Below are 20562 nucleotides of genomic sequence, written 5' to 3'. Positions count from 1 at the left end.
ATTTTGCATCATGCCATGTGTATGTGGTGGTTGTTTACTATGTTGTTTGTTTCTTTCCGGGTTGCTTCTCCCGTTCGCTTCGGTTTCGTTCCGGAGTTGTGAGGATTCGTTCGACTACGTCCGTTTGTCTTCTTCATGGACTCGTTCTTCTTCCTTGCGGGATCTCAGGCAACATGACCATACCCTCGAAATCACTTCTATCTTTGCTTGCTAGTTGTTCGCTCTATTGCTATGCCGCGCTACCTACCACTTGCTATATCATGCCTCCCATATTGCCATGTCAAGTCTCTAACCCACCTTTCCCAGCAAACCGTTGTTTGGCTATGTTACCGCTTTTGCTCAGCCCCTCTTATAGTGTTGCTAGTTGCAGGTGAAGATGAAGTTTGTTCCATGTTGGAACATGTTTATGTTGGGATATCACAATATCTCTTATCTTAATTAAAGCATCTGTATACTTGGTAAAGGGTGGAAGGCTCGGCCTTATGCCTAGTGTTTTGTTCCACTCTTGCCGCCCTAGTTTCCGTCATACCGGTGTTTTGTTCCTTGATTTTGCGTTCCTTACGCGGTTGGGTGATTTATGGGACCCCCTTGACAGTTCGCTTTGAATAAAACTCCTCCAGCAAGGCCCAACCTTTGTTTTACCATTTGCCTACTAAGCCTTTTTCCCTTGGGTTCTGCAGACTCAAGGGTCATCTTTATTTACCCCCCGGGCCAGTGCTCCTTCGAGTGCTGGTCCAAACCGAGCGATGTCCGGCGCCCCCTGGGCAACCAGGGTCTCTGCCAACCCAATGTCTTGCTCATCCGGTGTGCCCTGAGAATGAGATATGTGCAGCTCCTATCGGGATTTGTCGGCACATCGGGCGGCTTTGCTGGTCTTGTTTTACCATTGTCGAAATGTCTTGTAAACCGGGATTCCGAGACTGATCGGGTCTTCCCGGGAGAAGGAATATCCTTTGTTGACCGTGAGAGCTTATAATGGGCTAAGTTGGGACACCCCTGCAGGGTATAAACTTTCGAGAGCCGTGCCCGCGGTTATGTGGCAGATGGGAATTTGTTAATATCCGGTTGTAGAGAACTTGACACTTGACTTAATTAAAATGCATCAACCGTGTGTGTAACCGTGATGGTCTCTTTTCGGCGGAGTACGGGAACTGAACACGGCTTTTGGGTTATGTTTGACGTAAGTAGGAGTTCATGATCACTTCTTGATCATTACTAGTTGACGACCGTTCCGTTGGTCCTCTTCTCGCTCTTATTTGCGTATGTTAGCCACCATTTATGCTTAATGCTTTCTGCAGCTCCACCTCACTACCTTCTCCTACCCATAAGCTTAAATAGTCTTGATCTCGCGGGTGTGAGATTGCTGAGTCCTCGTGACATAGATACTTCCAAAACAGTTGTAGGTGCCAACGATACCAGTGCAAGTGATGCTACCGAACTCAAGTGGGAGTTCGACGAGGACCTTGGTTGTTACTATGTTTCGTTTCCTGATGATCAGTAGTGGATCCCAGTTGGGATGATCGGGGATCTAGCATTTGGGGTTGTCTTCTTTTATTTTGGTTCCGTAGTCGGACCTATGTGTGTACTCTGATTGATGTATGATTTATTTATGTATTGTGTGAAGTGGTGATTGTAAGCCAACTCTTTATCCCATTCTTGTTCATTACATGGGATTGTGTGAAGATGACCCTTCTTGCGACAAAACCACAATGCGGCTATGCCTCTAAGTCGTGCCTCGACACGTGGGAGATATAGCCGCATCGTGGGTGTTACAAGTTGGTAATCAGAGCCATCCCCGACTTAGGAGCCCCCTGCTTGATCGACGCTGACGTTGTTGAGGCTAGAACAAAAATGTTTTGAGTCTTAGGATTATATATATCGGAGAGTAGGATTCTTTTTACTCCTCAGTCCCTTCGTCACTCTGGTGAGGCCTCCTGACGTAGAAGTTTTGACTCTCCTCTCCTCAAATTTCACTAAAACAAATTTTAGGATCACGCGGGTATCTTGGAATCGTTCCGATGGTTTTGTGACGAGAACATTGTTCTTGGTGCCTCCTGACATTTATTGGTTGTGGCAGTGTCCCGGGGAGTTGAGCTCCGAGGTGTTGTCATCACAATTTTAATGTTGCAGTTCTAGAATACCTGAGTTTCGCCGACATCGGAAATCTCTTTTATGCAGTTGTTGGTGAGATCACCTCGACGCCACCCAGTACTGGGGCGGGAGTTCGGGAGTATTGCCATAACTCGTATAACAGATGCTTTTCGAAGGTTGAGGTAAACGATTTCCGAAGGTTTCTTGGTTATGTGTTGACGGATGGATATAGCTGGATCTAGGGATTGTTAGTTTGGGTGATATATTTTGTGTCCCCTGTATCCCCAACACCAGATTGCATAACCAGAAAGTTTCAGGAGTTTATAAGTGGGAATTCAAGTATTTCGTAGGATATCTTTCCAACACACACATGATACGATATGGGATCTATCATATGTTTGTTTCCGGCTTATTCTGCGAGCCAATCCTTTGTTTTGTTTTAAGTTGTGGTATTCGAGTTGCTTCGAAGTCAAATGTGGATTCCATACCTTTTCTAAGTGGTGTTCTCATATTCCAATGTGGATACTAATCCTTCTTGATCATCGAGATTGCCATCTTAATTCTATTTCCAACCGGTGCGCTTCTCTTCGAGATGATACCATCATTCTCCCCATCCGCAAGATCAATTATAAGCTTTCTCAACGGTGTTTATTCCATATGCCCCAAGTTGCCTTTGTTTTTCCCGCCCTCCCACCCTCTTTCTTCAAGGACTCAGATTTCTTAATCATGTATCCATCTTATGGATGTGAAGTTTCTCCATTCTTTTCCATCAATGTTCTTATCTGGTGATTCTCAGGAAGATGCTCAGGAAGCTTCAAGGTTATCATTCTTCGTTCTCTTTTCTTCTCTGGTGGATTCAATTCAAGTTTTCGGTGTTAATCACATTCCTTTCCTTGTTTCAAATGCTTTTCCATGCCGGTGCACCTCTTAATCGTTCATCTCTCTTTATTCATATCCGAAGTGACGAAGATATCTCTGAAGATTCGTGTTTCCACTCCGCATCAATTCTAACTATTTTGAGGTTGTTATCTTATTCAAGCCATTTAATTCAACCGGTGCAATCTCCCTTTCAAGTAATCGATCAACGATGTATCTTTTGAGTGGGCCCTAACCCACGGGTCTTTTCCCAGGATCTTACCTGACTCTTCTAATTTTCCCGAAGTTATTCTCAAATTCATTGCAAAGTTTGACGTAAGAATGAATTATCATCAGTCAAATGTCTTTCTCCAAGATCTTTCAAATTCTTTTCATCGTTGGTTCAACCTTTCTAATTTTCATTCCGGAGTGCCTAAAAAATCATGATGGTGTTTCTCATCATCATTCTCAACATGTGAAGACCGAAGAAGAATTTCTCCTAAATCTTGGTCCGTTCTCTTGAAGATTCATAGTTCTAGCTTATGCCATCCTCTCATAATTGTTTTCGATTGTGAGAATTCTTTTCATACCCATCCAGAGCATTTCATGAGTTGTTTTTGTTTCTTGATCATCCAAAGGCCATCATGTCATAATTATTCATTCCAGCTTTCAGCTCTCGTTCTCCAAATCTTATCGGTGCATCATGCAAGTATTATCTAATCAGCTCGGGATCTCTGCGTTCACTTGTATCTAAATTCTCTCATGTATCTTCGTTCATTTCCTAATCCTTCCCGGTGTTTCTTTATCTTTACTTCGTTCATTTTCAATTCTTACGGTGGTTTGTTCAAGATTTCTCTTCCTTCATTATCGTATCAACTCATTCGTTCTTTCAAATCCTACCGATGGTTCGTTGAAGTCCTTCTCAAGTTTGCGCTATATCTATCTTAATCCTTTCTACGAGAATAAGTAGTATGCCAAATCCGTTGCTTGTCATCAATCTAAATTGGTGAAGGATACGCGTAATGTAATTCTTATTCTTGTTTCCTTCGAGTGATTAATTTCTTCTTTCCGGAGTTGTTCATCATATCTCATTCTCGGTTCGAGTTGCTTCATCTTTCTTTTCCGGAGTTCCAAGTTTTCCGTTTTATCTCGTCGCGAAACTCCATCTAAATCATTGCAAGGATCACCTTGTTCTTTCAACTTCTCTTCCTTTCTATCATTCTTTTATTACGGGAGTTCTCACGAACGCTCTACATGGTGGTTCATCAAGGATCCCTTTCATTCTTCAATTGTTCGTCAAGATTTCTCTCAGAGTTAAGATCCGCCAAGCTATACTCTAAAATACATGTTTTGTTTTGTGGAGTCCAAGCATTCTTCATCTTGCATTCTAAAGTGCAATTCGTTCTACCTTATCATTTGAGGTGGTGTTATGTCATTCTTGACAATTTGAGTTCGCGTTTCATGATTCACATGTTGTCAAGAATGAGATATTTTAAATCCACCAATCTCTTCGTTGGATTTATCTTGTGTCATGTTTCACCTAAAGCCTTCCCTAAGGAATGTTGCTATTATGGTGCTTATCAATGATCGAAGTTTTCTCCTATCCTCTTGGTGAAAGAAGTTTTTCATCTCTTTGGTGCTCTCAATCAAATCAATGGTTTCCATTAGTGGCCGGTTGTCACCTCACAGTCTTGAGATGTTTTCCATAAGTCCACTACAAGCTTACTCGTTTCGTTGTTGGTTTTCCATCAACTCCGTTATAACTTTCTTGGAAGGATGCTTTCCAAGCTCATTTGTGGCAGAAGTTGTCATTTTCTTCTCCATTCTTTATTCCAAAGATCTATCTTCTATTATTTATTTCTTCCGGAGGCATTGTGATGTTGCTCTCTTCACTCATCTTCTCGGTTTGTGAGGAACATGTTCTTTTCGTGCTTATCCATTTAACCGGGGTGTTGTGATATCTTTCAAGTTCTCTTGATCTTATCATGTTTTCTTTCTCTTTTCTACCGGAGTGCTGGCTGAATTCTTTTCGCTCTCATTCCTTCTCTATTTCGTTTAAACCGGAGTGGTTTCGAAGTAATTCTCGTTCATTGATTTTTCCATTCTTGTCTTTCAACCTACAAGGTTCTCGTGATGTTCCTTGTTCCTCTTTGCCAACAGAGTGTTTGCAATCTTGTTTGTCTCTGTTGTATTCTTTCTTTCAAGTTGTCCAACCTCTCCAGGTTCGTGGTTTCACTCGTTTGTCGAAGAAGCAACTTTGTTTTACCTCTTCCTCTTCCGTTTCTCTCTGGTGCAATCCTAGATCTCGGGACGAGATCCTCTTGTAGTGGTGGAGTGTTGTAACGCCCCGAGACCAACGCTCCAGACGCCTTCCATGTTTTGCGTGTCAGCTGTGTTAATTATTTCTTTGTTGCTTTCATCATGTCTTCATTTGCATTGCATCGGCACTTGTTTCCGTCATTGTTTTTAAAACATGCATCCGCTCGTAGTTGCTGCGTTCCTCCTTGCTTTCGTGACCGTTCCGAGACCAACCTTGTTCTTCGTTTTCCCTCTTGCTTAAACCGAAGTCCCTCTTTGCACAGTGCATCGCCCCCTCGCCCGTGTCCGAAGCTGTCCCGAACCCGACCCGGGCTGTCATGACCATTGGGTCCGGATCATCCCCAAACATCTATAAAACATCTCCGTTTTCTTTATTGGACTCCCTAGCCTATTTATTCTCGTCCATCGATTTTCTATCGGATGATCCAAACTCAGCTCTTTTCCCATATATATAGTCTACCCCTAGTCCATTTTGAACCAAACCCTATTTTCTAGGGATCCTCCTCCCCGCCGCCACTCTCTCTGGTTCCCCTCAGGATCACCAGCGAACCAACCAGCGCCTCTCCTAGTCTCCTCCATGTTTTCCCCATCAACCCAATCCCCTACCGCCACCACCCACTCCAGATCGAGACAAGCTCGATCTCGACCTCTCTCCCGACCAGTGCCTCCCCTCGCGTCCGGCCCATGTCGGAGCTGGTCGTCGTCGGCCACCAAAACAGCAACAGCAGCCCCGCCGCCGGCTGACCGAACCAGTAGATGAGCGCCCTGCCCCGCCTTCTTCCTTTCCTTCCGTTCTCCTTCTTCCTCTCGCTCCCCTCGGACTCATCTCTCTCTCGTTCTGGACAGGGGAGCAACCATGGTCGTCCGTCCATGGAGATGAGCCGCGCCGCCTTGGTCACCTTCGACCTCGGGTCGCCTCTGCGCCGTCCTCACCGCTCGCTAGTGAGCTCCTTTGCGCTGCCTCCGACCCCTTTCTTTTCCTCGTGTCGCGCCTCTGCTCAATTCTCCGCCTCGCCGTCGTTTTGCTGCAGGAGCCGAGGTTGTTGCCTCCTCAGTTCATCGCGTCGCCTTGAGCTTTCCCCGCCCCAGATCCAGCCGCCCCTGCTTCCCGTCGCGCCTCCCCGCCTTGGATCTGGTCGTCCCCGCAACGTCGCTGCCGCCGCGAGCCACCTCTTCTGCATCTTCACTCTGCAGCGAGGACGAGGCCAGCGCCAAGTCCCTCTCGGTCCCCTGCTTCGTTGGCCTGCTCCAGTTCGTCGCCGCCTCGCTCGCGCCCGGATCCGGGACCCGCACGTCAAGTTCGCCGCCCGCTGTCGTCTTCTCAGCGAACAATGCCAGCCCGGCGCTTCCCGTGCCTGCCGGCGCCCGCCTGTGACCTCCTCCGCTTCGAGCCCCGTCCCGCGAAGACCGCATGCTGCCCTCGAGCGTTGACCGTGCCCCGAGCGGCCTCCCAGGCCCAGTTCCAAGCCTGCCTGCCTGCCTCACCACCAAACCGGGCCTTAGCCCATGGGTGAGCAGCACCTCTAGCCCCTCTGCTCTGTTGTGGCCCAGCCAGTTTTGGCCCGTGATGTTTTTTTCCTGCCAAGACGAATATTCTAATTATCCAGAGACTGCCAGTTTTGCAGAAAAGTCCTTCGTGTTCATGCATTAATAACTCTTGAACCGTGCATCGGTTTAAAATGAATTATATATGTGAAATGTTAAGAATTTTATCTAGTTTCATAATATGCTGCTTGCATCCATGTTAAAAATGTTTAAAATGCTGTTTGCATTTACTTTGCTAAATGTCGTATTAAAATGACTTACTTCATAACTAATTAACCGTAACTCGGAATTTAATAAACTTTATATGTAAATGGGGTAGAAAAATGCATAGATTAACATGGTGCACTTTGTTTTACTATTTAATAACATTAAAATATAGTTTAGGGCAGAACAGTACCATAACCAAAATATGCACATGGGGATTTTCCGGAATTGTTGTTTCTTGTTTCCGGCCTCACTTAAACTTGCCTAAATAGTTAGTTCAATTATGCTTCACCTCTTGCCATGTTTAATAAAATTTAATATTGTTGGGTACATAAACGAGAGAGAACTAAATAATTGATGTGGTGCTTCGTCAATATGCAACTCGTTGCATATTGAGCTCCACTTAATTCGTAGTGTTGTTTGTTGCACTTTGCCATGCCATGCCTCATTACTTCGGACATGCATCATACTTGATTTTGCATCATGCCATGTGTATGTGGTGGTTGTTTACTATGTTGTTTGTTTCTTTCCGGGTTGCTTCTCCCGTTAGCTTTGATTTCGTTCCGGAGTTGTGAGGATTCGTTCGACTACGTCCGTTTGTCTTCTTCATGGACTCGTTCTTCTTCCTTGCGGGATCTCAGACAAGATGACCATACCCTCAAAATCACTTCTATCTTTGCTTGCTAGTTGGTCGCTCTATTGCTATGCCGCGCTACCTACCACTTGCTATATCATGCCTCCCATATTGCCATGTCAAGCCTCTAACCCACCTTTCCCAGCAAACCGTTCTTTGGCTATGTTACCACTTTTGCTCAGCCCCTCTTATAGCGTTGCTAGTTGCAGGTGAAGATGAAGTTTGTTCCATGTTGGAACATGTTTATGTTGGGATATCACAATATCTCTTATCTTAATTAATGCATCTATATACTTGGTAAAGGGTGGAAGGCTCGGCCTGATGCCTGGTGTTTTGTTCCACTCTTGCCGCCCTAGTTTCCGTCATACCGGTGTTATGTTCCTTGATTTTGCGTTCCTTACGCGGTTGGGTGATTTATGGGACCCACTTGACAGTTTGCTTTGAATAAAACTCCTCCAGCAAGGCCCAACCTTGGTTTTACCATTTGCCTACCTAAGCCTTTTTCCCTTGGGTTCTGCAGACTCAAGGGTCATCTTTATTTACCCCCTGGGCCAGTGCTCCTTCGAGTGCTGGTCCAAACCGAGCTATGTCCGGCGCCCCCTGGGCAACCAGGGTCTATGCCAACCCGACGTCTTGCTCATCCGGTGTGCCCTGAGAACGAGATATGTGCAGCTCCTATCGGGATTTATCGGCACATCGGGCGACTTTGCTGGTCTTGTTTTACCATTGTCGAAATGTCTTGTAAACCGGGATTCCGAAACTGATCGGGTCTTCCCGGGAGAAGGAATATCCTTCGTTGACCGTGAGAGCTTATAATGGGCTAAGTTGGGACACCCCTGCAGGGTATAAACTTTCGAGAGCCGTGCCCGCGGTTATGTGGCAGATGGGAATTTGTTAATATCCGGTTGTAGAGAACTTGACACTTGACTTAATTAAAATGCATCAACCGTGTGTGTAACCGTGATGGTCTCTTTTCGGCGGAGTACGGGAACTGAACACGGCTTTTGGGTTATGTTTGACGTAAGTAGGAGTTCAGGATCACTTCTTGATCATTACTAGTTGACGACCGTTCCGTTGCTCCTCTTCTCGCTCTTATTTGCGTATGTTAGCCACCATTTATGCATAGTGCTTGCTGCAGCTCCACCTCACTACCTTCTCCTACCCATAATCTTAAATATTCTTGATCTCGCGGGTGTGAAATTGCTGAGTCCTCGTGACTCACAGATACTTCCAAAACAGTTGCAGGTGCCGACGATACCAGTGCAAGTGATGCTACTGAACTCAAGTGAGAGTTCGACGAGGACCTTGGTTGTTGCTATGTTTCGTTTCCTGATGATCAGTAGTGGAGCCCAGTTGGGACGATCGAGGATCTAGCATTTGGGGTTGTCTTCTTTTATTTTGGTTCCGTAGTCGGACCTATGTGTGTACTCTGATTGATGTATGATTTATTTATGTATTGTGTGAAGTGGCGATTGTAAGCCAACTCTTTATCCCATTCTTGTTCATTACATGGGATTGTGTGAAGATGTCCCTTCTTGCGACAAAACCACAATGCGGTTACGCCTCTAAGTCGTGCCTCGACACGTGGGACATATAGCCGCATCGTGGGTGTTACAAAAATCATGCTTACAATCAGTCTCCGAGTACTACGCCAATCACCCTAAAATAGCTCTTGACCTTTGGGTCAAAGTTGTGACACTGTGTAAAAATAAAGAAAAATAGATTGGTGCTTCTTTCAGAAAAGAGTACTCCCTAGAAAACTGCCAATATAAGCTACTAGTATTTGGTTAGAGGATTTGTTGCCGAGAAAGATCCGTCCACAGAGAGCGCCACACCTCCCACTGGTGGTGGTGGATGCCAATGCGTGCATGGAGCATGGTTGGTGTCAGTAATTTTTACTTGGCACACCTCGCACTCTGCATATATGCCGGTTCCATCCATACATTTCTACAGTTCCACCAAAATGCAGCTAAATAACCCTGTTTGCACAGATAATGAAAAAGCGTGATTACATTATAGTGGCACTAGTTGATGAAACATACACTAATAAATAGAAGAAAATATTGCGATAGTATCATAGTATGCCATGCTGCGAGGGCGAGATGGGCCCTGCGACACCTCATACGGTAGGCCTCATACAGGAAAACGACCCAATTCTCCCCGATACACCTTCTGCCAGTGATGAACATCAGTGTACATCGGTAGTACAAGGAGGGGCCTTGAGACATTCCAATCTCTATTTTTGTGCAGATCAACTAAAATTAAGCACCCTAGTTTGTAGAAACGCTTAAACATTAACAATGGGACAAGTTGATGAAACATATAGTAACAAAGAGAAGCACTTTCGTTATCTACATTGGAAATGAAATGATAGAGAGGACACTCGCTCTATTTTAACTGTATTATTACTTCATTTTATCAGTGGCTCTAGGGTCGAGCAGGTGGCAAACGAGGTGTACCGTGCGTCGCAAGGATGGAGGCCTGGGGTGCTTAGACTAGGATGCTGAAGCTGGCTCTTTGAGTCCCTCTCTTCCCCCGTGATGTTTTTGTGGTAGCATTTGGGTTGTAATCCAAACTTGGTCGAGCTGGTGCTGCATCCCCCTACCTGCCTAGCTTATGTGGCAAACTTGTCTCCTGCTAGTACTCAGTCCGTTATAGTAGTAGTTGCATAACTGCCCGTTTACACTGAGATGTTGTCGGATAATGGTTCTTTATGGTTGGGTTTCTTTAATGAAATCGGAGGAAACCCCCTCTTTCGATATATAAAAAAATCTGTGGCACTAGTGGTGCCAAAACGTTGCCTCAAATTAATAGTGCCACTAGATTAAGGTGCAAAATAATAACATTACTGCTTTATCATGGCAGTGCCAAAATAGTAGCATAAGAGCAGACTCAACATGCATGATCTTTGGCAAACGGTCGGACCAAAAAGGAACATACCTCATGATGGGAACCATATCTGCAGTCAACGCCACTTAGAAGGGATGACACGTGTCACCAACATGGATGATTCAATTCATGGGACCTTTTGTGCAGTTCACCTCAAATGAAGCAATGTCCCATGAGCTAGCAGCTTCTTCTTTTTTTTTAAGAAAAGGGCTCCAGCCCCGGTTCCATTTCCATCAAAAAACAAAACCCACAGAGCTTCTTCTTCATTAGTTGCGATAAAATTGAGCAACATCAAGGTTGGTTGTGAAGCTCGTGGAATGTTCAACTATAATTTGGATATCATTTGTGCAGTTCAACTAAGATCAAGCGTGAAATGTATGTCTCCGTTTGCACAAAAAGGTGGAAAGGAGGGTGACTAACAAGTGATGAAACATACATCAAATGAAAAGAAGCATGTTCCTTATCTGAATGGCAATCCTACAAGGATAGTAGCAATTTCTAAAGCAGCAACATTGCTAGATATTAGTGTGGGCATTAGGATTAACTATGACAACCGTTAAATACGACATTACTTTAATGGTGTCATTGCTTCATTTTACCAGCAACATTACATTAACAGCTGCTACAGAGTTGGTATCTGCGCACGGGAGAGTAGGTGGACCAGGACAGTTGCATTTCTAACGAAAAGAAGCAACTTATCTTAATGGGAAATTTAGCAGGACATGAAAAACAGTGCCATTGATTCATATTACTGGAGGCATTACATCGAAAACGACATTCGTTTAACGTATCCTTACTTTTAACAATGTGACTGCTACATTTTACCAATGGCATTACATAAGAGGGGCTCGAGGCAACAAACGTTAGAATAGGATATCTGGGTTGGTCCCATTTTTGTTTGGTATAGCCACCTTATACTATGTGAGGCTAGCAAATCTAGTGCTGGACATACTCTATTGACTTGTCCCCCAGTCCCTACTTTCTTTTCCATTTCAACCAATAGATCGGGTTTATATTGAGTTTGTACTGCGTTTCCCTTTATTTCCCTATTAGACCAAGAAACCAGTTGGATAGCCAGTCTCTGCTACTTTTTGCCCCCATTATTTCCTCTTTCGACCAAGTCCTAGATTCAGGTAACAAATCTTCCCCCACCCCCACCCCACCCCCTTTCTTCCTTGTTTGAACCAAGTAGGACTAGATTCGAGTGCATGAATGATAACCCACAAGTATAGGCGATCAAATGTAGCCTCTTTCGATAAGTAAGAGTGTCGAACCCAATGAGGAGCTAAAGGTAGAACAAATATTCCCTCAAGTTCTATCGACCACCGATACAACTCTACGCACACTTGACGTTCGCTTTACCTAGAACAAGTATGAAACTAGAAGTACTTTGTAGGTGTGATAGGATAGGTTTGCAAGATAACAAATAGCATGTAAATAAAATCTAGCGGCAGTTTAGATAAAGACAAAACTAAGTTAGTTTTAATAGAGAGCTTTTGTCAACAAGATAGTTATTTGTCCCTAGGCAATCGATAACAAGTACCGGTAATCATTCTTGTAATTTTATATGAGGTAGAGGCATGAGCTAACACACTTTCTCTACTTGGATCATATGCACTTATGATTGGAAATCTAGCAAGCATCCGCAACTACTAAAGACCATTAAGGTCGTGAAACCCAACCATAGCATTAAGTATCACGTCCTCTTTATTCCCATACGCCATAACCCACTTATCCGCGTTTGGGCTACTGTCATCCCCCGCAACACTGACAATAAGTAAACCATGAACATATTGCAACACCCTACAGCGGGAACCTCTCATGTTTGCGCGAGACGGAGGGCACCGTAGGAAAGCACCATAAATAAAATATACAATCATACCAACCAAGATCACGATTAACCCACAGGACAAAACGGATCTACTCAAACATCATAGGATAACCATAGATCATTGGGAAATAATATATGGAGTTGAGCACCATGTTGAAGTAGAGATTACAGTGGGGAGAATAGGTGTTACACCGCTGCATAGAGGGGGAGAAAGTTGGTGTTGACGGTAGCAAGATTGTTGATGTAGATCACCGTCACGATCGTTGCCCCGGCGGCACTCGGCGCCACCGGAGGCGAGGGGGAGAGAGCCCCCCCCCTTCTTCTTCGTCATTGACCTCCCCCCTAGATGGGAGGAGGGTACCCCCTCTGGTCCTTGGTCTCCATGGCGCCGGAGGGGCGGGAGCCCCTCCGAGATTGGATCTCCCTCTCTGTTCTCTTCTGTTTCGCGTTCCCCAGATCTGGCCAAAAACCATTTCTTATATTCCCGGAGATCCGTAACTCCGGTTGCGCTGAGATTTTAACACGATTTTTTTCCGGATATAAGCTTCCTTGCTCCCGAAGTAGAGCTCCAACCAACGTTCGAGGAGGGCACAACCCACCACTGCGAGCCAGGGGCCTCTGGCGCGCCCTGGTGTCTTGTGGGCTGTGTGGGCCTCCGTTTGCGGTGATTCCAACTCCAAAAAATCACAAATATTCCAAAATAATTCTCCTTGAAATTTTATTGCATTTGGACTTCGTTTGATATGGATACTCCGCGATACAAAAAACATGTAGAAAACAGGAACTGGCACTGGCACTGTATCAATAGGTTAGTCCAATAAATCATATAAAAAGTTGCCAAAAGTATGTGAAAGTGATATGATATTGGCATGAAACAATCAAAAATTATAGATACGACGAAGACGTATCAGCATCCCTAAGCTTAATTCTTGCTCGTCCTTGAGCAGGTAAATGATAAAAAAGATAATTTTTTATGTGGAATGCTACCTAGCATAAACTTGATCATATATCTAATCATGGCATGAATACTAAGACATAAGTGATTCAAAGCAATAGTCTATAATTTGACATAAAGGCATCAATACTCAGGCATCCAAACAAACAATCATGTCTTTCAAATATCAATGCTAAAGAAAGTTATCCCTACAAAATCATATAGTCTTGTCATGCTCTGTCTTCTTAACACAAAGTATTTATCATGCACAACCCCGATGACAAGCCGAGCAATTGGTTCATACTTTTTAACGCGCTTCAGCTTTTTCAACCCTCGCGCAATACATGAGCGCAAGCCATGGATATAGCACTACGAGTGGAATAGAGTATGATGATAGGGATAAATATAAAGAAGACAAAAAAGTAAGAAAGTCTCACATCGACGCGGCTAAGCAAAGGGCTATGGAGATGCCCATCAATTGATACCAACGTGAGGAGTAGGGATTGCCATGCAACGAATGCACTAAGAGCTATAAGTGTATGAAATCTCAATATGAAAACTAAGTGGGTGTGCATCTAATCCTATAATGAAAAATTCCCACTAGTATATGAAAGTGACAACATAGGAGACTCTCCATATGAAGAACATGGTGCTACTTTGAAGCACAAGTGTGGTAAGGGATACTAACAGTGCCCCTTCTCTCTTTGTTTATTTATTTCTTTTTCTTTTTCTTTCTTTTTTCCTTTTTTTCTTTTTTTCTTTTTATTTTTTCTTTCTTTTTTTTTCTTTTTTTAATATTTTTTCTCTCATTGTCCGGAGTCTCATCCCGACTTGTGGGAGAATCATAGTCACCATCATCCTTTCCTCACTGGGCCACTGCTCTAAAAATGAATAATGATGATCATCACACTTCTATTTACTTATAACTCAAAAGAAATAGAAATTACAACTCGATACCTATGACAAAATATGACTCCATATGAATGCCTCTGGCATGTACCAGGATATGCAATGATCTAGCGTAACATGTATGAAAAATAATGAATGGTGGCTGAGCCACAACTACTATGTCAGCTATATGATCATGCAACGCAATATGACAATGAATGCTCAAGTCATCAAATGGAAGCGGTGGAAGTTGCATGGCAATATATCTCGGAATGGCCATGGAAAAGCCATAATAGGTAGGTATGGTGGCTGTTTTGAGGAAGATATAATAAGGCTTATGTGTGATAGAGCGTATCATATCACGGGGTTTGGATGCACCTATAAAGTTTGCACCACGTCTCGATGTGAGAAAGGGCAATGCACGGCACCGTAGAGGCTAGCAAATTAAGGAAAGGTAAGAGTGTGTATAATCCATGGACTCACATTAGTCATAAAGAACTCATATACTTATTGCAAAAGTTTATTAGCCCTTGAAGCAAAGTACTACTACGCATGCCCTTAGGAGGATATATTGGTAGGAAAAGACCATCGCTCGTCCCCGACCGCCACTCATAAGGAAGACAATCAATAATAAATCATGCTCCAACTTCATAGCATAACGAGAGACTATACGTGCATGCTTCGGGAATCACAAACCTTAACACCAATATTCCTACTAACCACAACCGTCTACTAGTACCTCCCACATATTATCATCTCTATATCACAAAACTATTGCAAGGAATCAAACATATCATATTCAGTGATCCATAAGTTTTATGTAGGATTTTATGACTAACCATGCAATTGACAAATTCTTGTTGACTCTCCAAATAGATATAAGTGAAGCAAGAGAGTTTAATTCTTTCTACAAAAGATCATGCTCTAATAAATATAAGTGAAGCAAAATAGCATTCTTCAAACAACGGTTTTCTATGTGAAGAGAAACACGCAATCCAAACTTCAAATGATATAAGTGAAGCACATGAAGCATTCTATAAAGCCATACTCAAAATATATAAGTGAAGTGCAATGAGCATTCTATAAATCAACCATGGAATATCTCATACCAGCATGGTGCATAAAAGAAAAATGAAAACGAAAAGCAAAAGATGCTCCAAGATTTGCACATATCACATGAATGAAACGAAACCGAAAACATACCGATACTTGTTGAAGAAAGATGGGATGCCTCCCGAGGAATCCCCAAGCTTAGACGCTTGAGCCTCCTTGAATATTTACTTGGGGAGCCTTGGTCATCCCCAAGCTTGATCTCTTGCCTCTCCTCTTTCTCCTCATATCGAAACCTCCTTGATCTTTAATCACTTCATCCACACAAAACTCAACAGAAAGTTCGGTAAGATCCGTTAGTATAATAAAGCAAATCACTACTCTAAGTACTGTTGCAAACCAATTCATATTTTGTTTTTGCATTGTAGCTACTGTAATATAACTTTTCCATGGCTTAATCCACTGATAGAAATTGATAGTTTCGTCAAAACAAGCAAACAATGCATCAAAAACAGAATCTGTCTTAAACAGGACAGTCTGCAGTAAGCTGAACATTCACCATACTTCTGGTACTCCAAAAATTCTGAAAAAATAGGAAAAATAAAAATTTTGTATAGAACGACAGTGCAAAAAGTTTCAGAACCGTTTGAGGTTCCAGTAAAAAATGTAAAATCGTGCACTACAGCCAAAGTTTCTGTTTTGCACCGCACAAACCAACAAGCAATCTAATCATCCTAAAGGCAAACCTTGGCACATTATTTTTATAATGAATTGGAATTGTACAAGGGGATAATTATTTTTGTTGAATAGTTTCTGTAATTAAGATTCACAAAGTTTCCATGGGCATGAACAAAGTTCAAGGCTAGCTCCCGCTTCCACGGTGCTCGTCTATCTCACTTTCACTTTCCTTTTTGTGAAGTTTTAAGTTCCCCTCTATATTTTTTGTTTTTAATACTATATAAAAGCACTTAATAGAAATAAATGACTCTCTAAAACTTCCGGGTTGTCTCCCTGCAGCGCTTTCTTTAATGCCATTAAGCTAGGCATAAAGTGCTCAAGTAATGAATCCACCTGGATCCCAAGGTATATCAAAGCCAATTTGAATTAGCAATGATTTGTCATTTAGTAGTGAGCACAAAGCAACATATATCATGCAATTACGAAGTCTAACTCTCTTCCTATCCATCGGCGTTTCATACAAGAACAATTCATGAACATGAAGTAAAGGCCAATACATAGCATAAGCAGTTTCTTGCAATTTTTTCGTGTTGGAAACATAAAGAGGCGGAGATGTAGTTCCTCTCTCATAATAATTGCAAGTAGGAGCAGCAAGAAAATGCATATTATATTCATCAAAATTATCATGTGTAGTGGTAGAACGCAAACCATCAATATAATCTTTAATAAGAGCAAACTTCTCCGATATAGTGTAGTTTGGAGAATTCAAAAAGATAATAGGACTATCATGTGTGGGTGCAATAGCAACAATTTCATTCTTAACATAAGGAACTATAGCAAGTTCATCTCCATAAGCATAATTCATATTGGCATCTTGGCCACAAGCATAGCAAGCATCAAGTTCATCAAAAAGGGATATTTCAAATGAATCTACAGGTTCATAGCAATTATCATAGCATTCATCCTTCGGTAAGAACGAAGGGATATTAAACAATGTATGAGTTGGAGGGTTACTCTCATTAGAAGGTGGGCACGGGTAGCTAATCTGTTCTTCCTCCTTTTGTTCTTCGCTCTCCTCCTCATCTTTTTCATCCAATGAGCTCACAGTTTCATCATTTTCTTCTTCCATAGATTCCTGCAAAATATTAGTCTCTTCTTAGACAGCGGAGACTTTCTCAATAAATTCATCAATATCGGAGTTATATTTATAATTAACATAGCAATATTTAAGGATGGCAAAATTTTCAGGTCTATAAACATCATCATCAAAAGCTTCATATTTTTCAAACAAAGATTCAATTTCATCAGCACCCTTAAAAGCAACAAATTCTTCTATTCGTTCCAAATCATAGTAATCATATATACCTCTAGCATAAGAAGCCAAGGTTTCATTATCATTAAATTCACATGAAAAGGGAAGATGTGGAGCATCAATCTTAGAGCAACAAGTATAATCATATCTCAAGCATAGCTCCCGAGCATACCAATGCAACATATGAATTTGATCCCAAACAATTTTCCTTTATGAGTCAAGCGATAATCCCTAAAGTATTCACGTTGATCCAACGTTACTCTCATTATATAGTTGAATGGGGTTTTCTCAGGATTATCAAAGTAGTGCATAATATCTCTCACATAACGAGCATCGAGGGTTTTAGGAGGTTCCCCATCTCCATGACTAGCAAGTACACCTTTTTTTTGATGTTTCGTGTTCCATATCCATAACTAAAGATAGAGAACAACTTAGAATAGAAAATAAAAACTACTTAGTGATAAAGCAAACAAGCACACACGAGAATATTCACCCCACGCTATTGCTCCCCGGCAACGACGGCAGAAAAAGGTCTTGATAACCCACAAGTATAGGGGATCAATTGTAGCCTCTTTCGATAAGTAAGAGTGTCGAACCCAACAAGGAGCTAAAGGTAGAACAAATATTCCCTCAAGTTCTATCGACCACCGATACAACTCTACGCACGCTTGACGTTTGCTTTACCTAGAACAAGTATGAAACTAGAAGTACTTTGTAGGTGTGATAGGATAGGTTTGTAAGATAATAAAGAGCATGCAAATAAAATATGGGGCTGTTTAGATAAAGACACAACTAAGTTAGTTTTAGTAGAGAGATTTTTTCAACAAGAAAGTTATTTGTCCCTAGGCAATCGATAACAAGTACCTGTAATCATTCTTGAAATTTTATATGAGGGAGAGGCATGAGCTAACATACATTCTCTACTTGGATCATATGCACTTATGACTGGAACTCTAGCAAGCATCCGCTACTACTAAAGATCATTAAGGTCGTGAAACCCAACCATAGCATTAAGTATCAAGTCCTCTTTATTCCCATACGTCATAACCCACTTATCCGCGTTTGGGCTGCTGTCATTCCCCGCAACACTGACAATAAGTAAACCATGAACATATTGCAACACCCTACAGCGGGGGCCCCTCAGGTTTGCGCGAGATGGAGGCCACCGTAGGACAGCACCATAAATAAAATATACAATCATACCAACCAAGATCACGATTAACCCATAGGACAAAACAGATCTACTCAAACATCATAGGATAACCATAGATCATTGGGAAATAATATATGGAGTTGAGCACCATGTTTAAGTAGAGATTACAACGGGGAGGAGAGGTGTTACACCGCTGCATAGAGGGGGAGAAAGTTGGTGTTGATGGTAGTAAGATTGTTGATGTAGATCGCCGTCACGATCGTTGCCCCGGCGGAACTCCGGCGCCACCGGAAGCGAGGGGGGAGAGCCCCCTCCTTCTTCTTCCTTGACCTCCTCCCTAGATGGGAGGAGGGTTCCCCCTCTGGTCCTTGGTCTCCATGGCGCCGGAGGGGAGGGAGCCCCTCCGAGATTGGATCTCCCTCTCTGTCTCTTCTGTTTCGCGTTCCCCAGATCTGACCAAAAATCGTTTCTTATATTCCCGGAGATCCGTAACTCCGATTGCGCTAAGAATTTAACACGATTTTTTTCCAGATATAAGCTTCCTTGCACCCGAAGTAGAGCTCCAACCAACGTTCGAGGAGGGCACAACCCACCACCGCGCGCCAGGGGCCTCTGGCGCGCCCTGGTGTCTTGTGGGATGTGTGGGCCTCCGTTTGCGGTGATTCCAACTCCCAAAAATCTCAAATATTCCAAAATAGTTCTCCGTGAAATTTTATTGCATTTGGACTTCGTTTGATATGTATACTCCGCAATACAAAAACATGTAGAAAACAGGAACTGGCACTGGGCACTGGATCAATAGGTTAGTCCAATAAATCATATAAAAATTTGCCAAAAGTATGTGAAAGTGATATAATTTTGGCATGAAACAGTAAAAATTATAGATACGACGGAGATGTATCAATGAACTAGTTTTACCTCTTAACAGTAAAAATTTAGGTGGTTTTCGAACAGCCGATTGATCCTATCTACGAGGGGGCCTGAAAATTTTTAAAAGATACAAATGTAGTGGCGCCAAGAGCTAGGGAAGTAAAGCAAGGCCGGTTTTGAAGGAAGTTATACCCGAGAGTCGCCGGGATGTCACTAGGTGGGTGGCGGGAGGAAGATGGGGTCGGAGGCCCTCCCTAGCCGGCGGTGCGTGGGAGAGAACGGCAAGGCACGCTGATCGGGATGCACCAGCAGTGGGTAAGAGACGCCGCCGAGGACGACCGCGTGAACTTTGCACCTTCTCACCTTCCCTGGCGAAGAGGATCCGACTGGATCTATGACTAGCGGTGAGCAGAGATAGAGTGTGGCCACCGCTGTTGTGTTTAGAGCTGGAGAGGACGAGACAGTGTGAAGAGAGCAACACTAGCAAGCAAGCGCGGAGGCTCCTGCGTATGTAGTGGAGTAGTTTTCTTTTGTCTACTGGAGCCGGCTTCACCTCGTCAATGACTATCGAGAAGTCTTCATGCACGTGCCCCGGAGGCGCAGTTGTTGTAATTTTGATCTGAAGCACCGGATTAACATATAACACAAAAAAATGTCACATGACAAGAAACCATAACCTCACTGCCCCAAGGAGACAACATGAATCCCGACGGAGAAACTAGATGAGGATCAAAGCTCAAATTAAAGATAAACTTGTAGAAAAGGGGTCCATCGATAGATGTTCTAATTAACATAGCCGGCTTGACCTAGATGGTAGCCGAGTAGTCTTCGTGCATGTGCCCCAAATGACCAGCGCCTTGGAGGAACTCAGTTGTCGCTGTTTAACCCTCGCAGTGATCCGAAGCACATGACACCTGATATTGCGAGATGACAAGAAGCTTTTTTAGATTTCTCATCAGAACTACAGCCTTATACAACACAGCCTGCACGATATGTAGACGATATCCAATCCAGCCGTGTCTGCTGGAGTCTGGTCACATGCATGGACGAACTGATCTTTCGTGTCATCCAGGGATCGTCCAGGCACCGACGTCTGTACAACACTGCTCTAGTACTATCACTCGTCTCTCTCTTCTATTAACTCACCCGATTTGCGGGGCCGGGGAGTGTGCCTATGGTCAGTTCTCAATTGCGGTCCCACATGTGTGTGCAAACGCAATATGGCGCATGTTCCATTCGGAGAGCGGCGTGCCAGACCCATCGACCGTCTGGGGTGCGACGCGAATGCGATGGTCATGCTCTATACTCC

This window comes from Triticum aestivum, chromosome 3D, assembly GCF_018294505.1.
Source record: "Triticum aestivum cultivar Chinese Spring chromosome 3D, IWGSC CS RefSeq v2.1, whole genome shotgun sequence".
NCBI lineage: Eukaryota > Viridiplantae > Streptophyta > Magnoliopsida > Poales > Poaceae > Triticum > Triticum aestivum.
Note: the sequence above shows the minus strand (reverse complement) of the source record.